Source organism: Corapipo altera, unplaced genomic scaffold, assembly GCF_003945725.1.
Source record: "Corapipo altera isolate COAL_440 unplaced genomic scaffold, ASM394572v1 61553, whole genome shotgun sequence".
Classification (NCBI taxonomy): Eukaryota; Metazoa; Chordata; class Aves; order Passeriformes; family Pipridae; genus Corapipo; species Corapipo altera.
In genome coordinates this window covers 6,345,823-6,351,770 of record NW_020884918.1, presented here as the reverse complement: position 1 = coordinate 6,351,770, position 5,948 = coordinate 6,345,823, and positions in this window count along the sequence as shown.

The window sequence follows — 5,948 nt, the reverse complement described above, 5'->3', positions numbered from 1 at the left end:
TTTGAGGCTGGCACCAGCTCTTTTGCGGTTGTCTGCATAAACTCTTGGTTGGCAGGGAGCTCACCGAGTGTGAGATAAATCAGGCTGGAAGGAGGAGAGGTGGGGAGAATCGGAAACGGGGGGGGGGGAGGGGAGCTCGGGAGGAGCAGCTCCTGGCTCCCTGAGGATTAGTGGATCTGGAGTGCTGGCTGGAGCACGGTGGTCTCAGTGGTCATGGCAGACAGGAGAGGCACGGCGGTGCAGGGAGGCAAAGGTAGAGGTATTTGTGAAGACCAATATCAGGTTATTTGTTTTGGGGTTTTTTGGACCAAAGAAACGGCTTATATAAAATTGCCTCTCTTCAGTTTCTTGTGACTAAAAGAAACCCCAACCTTAAAGCTGCTTTGCTACCTTTGTGGGGTCCCGTCCTGCCCACTACTCCCTTGGAGGCTGTACTGTTCTTTTTCCCCCTCTGCAAACTCCTTAAGAACACAGATAAGTGTTCTTAAGTGTTACTTAAGTAAGTTACTGTGTTAGTTGTAAGTTAAGTGTGAGATAAGTGTTGCTCTGCCTCCTGGAAGTAAGCAGAGCTGTTTAACAAACAGTCGGGTTACAAGGCATGAGATATTTTGCCTTGGTGTAAAAAACAGGAGATAAAAGCTTATGAATGGAAGAGGGATATTGGGAGTAGGTTCAGCACTCCGGGCATGTGCTGGGGTGCAGAAGGGTTGTTCTGTAAGAGACTCTGAGGGTCTGCTGGGTCACAAAGTTTTGTGGGAGTTGGCATCATTTTGACTGCATCCCTGCAGTGCTCCCCCAAAATTTCCTTATTTCTGCCTTCATGGCCTTTCTTTTCACCCATTGATGATCCTGGCATGGGGTGCAAAGGGTTTTGGAGCTGCAGGAGTGAAGGGTTAAAGCTTGGTTTTGGTTTCCCGGTGAAGATGTTAGGATAAATCTATTAGCAGCATTTAAACATCCAATCTGCCTCTGCCAGGATCTTATTTTCAGTTAGCCGAATGATATATTTATTCATTAGCAAGTGTTGACATAAGGTAGCAAAATGTGTGTAAACAGAAAAGCCGCAGAACATGAATGTGCCATTTCGAAAGGAAAAGTTATTCCTATCGGCCAATAGGAAGTGATTAACGCTGCCCATCGGAAGCACAGAAACAACTGGGTTACTCACCAAAAAGTCCTTTTTTTTTCCCTTTTTGAAAGAAAAATCCCTTTGGCAGCTGAGGTCTGACTAACGGGGCTGTGACAGGCGCAAGCGGAGCCTGGAAGTCTGTTGTGGCAGGTGGGTTTTGCAAGCTCAGGGTTTCTCAGTGTTTCCTCTGCGGAGGGTTTCCCGTCCCAGCATTGGTGCCGTCTCCTGCGACGGTTTCCCAGCTGCTGTTGAGGATTGCTTGTCATGGGCTGGTTAGATGGGATGGGGAACAGTAGGTGACCGTGGGAAGGTGTGAGGGTTTTTACCTGGCTGATGCACATGAGCTGTCTTCTTCCCGGGGATCTTGTGTGGGAACAGCCCTACATTTAGACTCTGGCAGCGGGGCTGGGGATGTTCATCCAGGAGGAAACTTCTGCTTTTCCATCAAGCGTGGTAGTGGTGATAAAAGTTTTTAAATGTTTAGTGCTAAGCCTTGTAAGTTATTCATATGGGCAGACAGGCAGGTAACACCTGAACTGGTGATCATAGAATCAAATAATAGTTTGTGTTGGGAGAGGCTCTAAAAGCCATCTGGTCCAGCCCTCCTGCAGTGATCAGGGACATCTTCAACTAGAACAGGTTGCTCACAGTCCTATCCAGCCTGACCTTGAAGGTTTCCAGGGATAGGGGGTCTCCTACCTTTGTCGGCAACCTGCGCCAGTGCCTCACCACCCTCATGATAAACAGTTTCTTCCTTCTGTCTCCTCTAAATATCTCCTCTTTTAGTTAAAAATCCTTATGGTGGGGATTAAATTGGGGGTTTTTTGGGTGCTGGGGGCTGAGACAGGCTGTGTCACAGGCTGGAGGAAAGCAGGGATGGACAGGGAGCTTGGAGTCTGTTGTAGGCAATGAAATGCCACATCAGGTTGTGTGTTGGTAGGGTAGATTAGTGTTTGTGTCCTTGTAGACTGGAAAGATCTGCCCTTGATGGTTGGGTTACCTGCGAGAAGGTCAGGTTTGGCCATAGAGTCCCAGAATGGTTTGGGTTGGAAGGGACCTTAAAGTTCACCTTCTTCCACATGTGGACAACTTCCACTACACCAGGTTGCTCCAAGCCCCGTCCAGCCTGGCCTTGAACTTGCTGGGGATCGGAGAGGGCTTTCATCAAGGAGAGGACTTTTCCTCTTCCTTAAGAGGATGTTTGCAGGGATGGATGATGATGGCTTGCTCTGGAGGTGTGGGGCTGCTCAGAATTCCTGATGTCCCTACAGGAACTGCCACTTGCAGCTGTGTTGAAAGCGAGATGGACAGTAGTGCCCTCAAATAATTCAGGTAGATTGTTGATTCATCTTTAAGTGAGACAAGGGGCTACAAGTGGTTCCATTGTACCCCTGCGTGACTGGTCATGGTGGTGCTGGAGTATGAGAGTGCAGGAGACTCGCTGAGATGTCTTTGCAGAGCCAAATGCCCTCCTGTGGCATCAACTTTCAGGGGAGCTGGAGGTTTGGCAGCTTCCAGGAGCTATTTGAGACCTTGCAAGGTTGGGCTGGTGGCCACCAGGAATAATTGTACGTCTCTGCAATGGTTTCATACTCTGGGATGGCAGCATTGGGAGGAGATTGATGTACAGCAGGCTTGGATAAACCTCTGATCCTATGACCTGTATGGTGCTGAGGATAAAATGAGCCCTAGTACCCCTTACTAACAAGAGCCCTGGGCAGCTCTGAAGGTGATGGGGAGAGTGCCAGGATGAATTCAACCATGAGAGTCCTGCCTTTGGGCTTATCCCATACCTGACTGTCATGGTTGGTCTAGAGTTAAGGTGCACTAGCTCTGTGTTTTGTAAAGAGACTTCAGAGGGTGGTTCATGGATGAGGGGGACTGTCTGTTGGATGGTGGGACACAGGAAGGGAGCTGATGAAGTCATGAAAGCACATGCCCCTATTGCTAGTGTTGTGCGTTTTAAGTTGGGATAGGATTCTGTCCTGCAAGTTCTGTCTGATGTGCTAACAGAGGACCTGGTCGTGTCTGATCCCTACAGCAAGAGAATGTGCAAAGGGCCAATTATGTTCCTTATCTGCAGGAACTCCTCGGGGAGCTGTAGCTGGGAGCAGAGGGAGCCCAGGGCAGGGCAGGGTGGTCCAGCCTGCATTTAAGAAAGCATCTTTAGTCCAAGCAGGTTGAAGCTATCCGAAAGTAATGGTGGGGGGAATCTTCTATCTAGACTAGAAAGGGTTAAAAGAAGTGGAAAACTTGTTTCTTTAAGGCATAGAAAGCAAGACAAGGCATTTAGGGAGCCAAGGCATTTAGAGAGCGTATGGTATACAGTGTTTCACAAGTAAGTCTATTTCCTGTCTCCCCTATTGTTTTCGGTTTGATTAAGTATATCCTGTTAAACTGTATATTCCTGTTAGGGCTTCTACTTCACTCTGATAAAATGAGGTTATGCAGACAGGAATTTCTTATTCTTTGGGATTTCAGGGATGGGATCTGGAAGAATTGCTTTATCAGTAGGGAGAAAATCATCTCTGCTCTCCTGGTGGTGACCCTCGCTTTGAGATACAGATGTGAGCGAAATGATGTCATTAGGGAGCCAAAATTTGATGAAACCTAAAGCCCCTGAGGACCAGAAAGTTGCATGAACTTTACAGGTCTTCTCAGGCTTGTCCTTGAACTTGTAGTTCTGCATGGTAGTGACCAAGAAGCTGGAGTTTGCATGTAAGACCAGGAGATCAGTGTTGTCTTCTGACTTGTCACCTGGCGGAGCAGGCTTGGGATGGAAAGGTCCAGACCTTGAGCTCCAACAGCTCCACACATCAAGAGAAACCTCTAATGGAGCAGCCAATCTTACCCTGCCCTCTGGCTGTGAGTGGAGTAGGTCCAGTTGCCCACCTGTCCCAGGAGTTGACAGCAAGATCTGTCAGAGCTGGCAGTGACAAAAATTGAGCATGGGAACGCAAACTTAGCCCGTTTGCCGCAAAAAGGCGGCGATGAGACGTTTCCCTTTCGGTTCCCGTTTTGGTGAGTTACAGGTGTCGACTAAATCGGGTGCATAAAGCCATGATTTAAGCATTTTTGGAAGCTCGCTTACATCAGGACGGTGACAACCTTGATCTCCTTACCCGGTGACGGGGCTGGAGAGATGGCAGCCAGCCTGTAATTTCTGCCGGTCTATAATCAGCGTTGGCTGGCGATGAAGCGCAGCCTTGACTGAGACAACGAGTTAGGGTGGATGCTTCTTGATGAACTACTGTCTCTGCGCGGACAATTAGTAATCGCTTCCTGCTAAGCCCTTTGGAATGTGTGTTCTGCTTGCGGCGATGCTGGGAGCCTTCAAAGAACCACCTATATACTGATTATTCTTTTTTTTTTTTTTTTCCCTTTTCCTCTGCTCCAGCAGATTGTCCAGACTCTGTGCCTTCCTCCACTGAAACAGGGGGAACTAATTGTCTAGCCCCTGGGGGGCTTTCAGGTAAGACATCTCTTGTCCTTGATCTTGGCTGTGGGTTGCGTTGACCGAGGATCCCGAGGGAAGGCGAAATGATGCTGGGGGGGGTTTGGGAATGTGTGTCACTGAGAAAGGTGTGCTCGAAGGGGAAGTTGGGTTTCACTTCAGTGGCAGCTGCGTACGTCTTGTGCAGAGGATGTGTTGAAATCCCAGGTGAGGTTCTCCTTTGAATTCCAGCCTTATGGCTTCATTCATTTTTGGACTGAGGCAGGAGGAGGTGTGCTGGGGAAGGCTAAGTGATGTTGACTGACTGTTCATTTGGATATGTGGATTATGGGAGTAGATGTACTTGTACTTTTAGGAAGGATTCAATGTCAGGGTCTCCTTGACTTGGTGGTGGTGACATCTCTTGTCTCTGGGATGAGAGCCATGCTTGGACTTTGCTCCAGGTAAGGCCACCAGCACCTTGCATCTGATGCACAAGAGTCATAGTGCCCGGGGAGGAAAGGTGGTCCTGTTTCATGCAGAGATTATTGCAGAGGGAGTCGGTGATCCTTATGGATCCCTTCCAACTTGTTATATTCTATGATCACCCATTTGCCATCTCCTTCAGCCTGCAGGTGCTGTTACACAGTGCAGGGCTGGAAGGCACCCCTCTTTCCTCACCCTTCTTGGACTTTTCATAGAAATACAGAATGGTTTGGGTTGGAAAGGACCTTATAAAGGTCATCTAGTCCAACTCCCAACCGCTTTTCCAAGGTGTGATATCTCCAGTGCTGCATGTCCCATTCCGGACTGGACAGCTTTGTGGCTGGGCTCTGTCTCCACCAGCATTAAAGTGTCTGAAACCCTGTACCTGCAAGTACTTGCTGATGTTTGAAGGTGCTTCCCTTTGTGGCGATGTCTCCTTGATGTATGATTTATTCATCGCCCTGAAACTGGAATTCAGAAGTAGGTCGGCGGCGGCCACACGCGCGCGTGCATCTGCCCCTGCCTCTCTCTAGGAATTGCGTTTGGTGTGGATGTCTTTAAGTGAGCCTTGTTTGTTTTTCTTTGGGTGTAATATATACCCTGTCTGTTATTTGAGAGGGGAGCATATTGTTTGTTCAAAGGCCCTAATGAGAATTAATCAAACGAAGGGGGAGAGGGAACAGAGAAGCTTGTTGCTGTTTTGTTTTGGTTTTTTTTTTTTTTAAATTCAGAAGACTTTGGGGGTTTTATTTTTTTGCTATTGGAGCCTATAGCTTCAGGGAATTAAAAAAAAAAAAAAAGAGACTGTGGAAAGAAAAGACAAGAAACAAAACAACACAATAAATAAGGATGTTGTTAGATCTTTTTTTTTTCCTTTTTCCTCCTGAAATACACCCATTG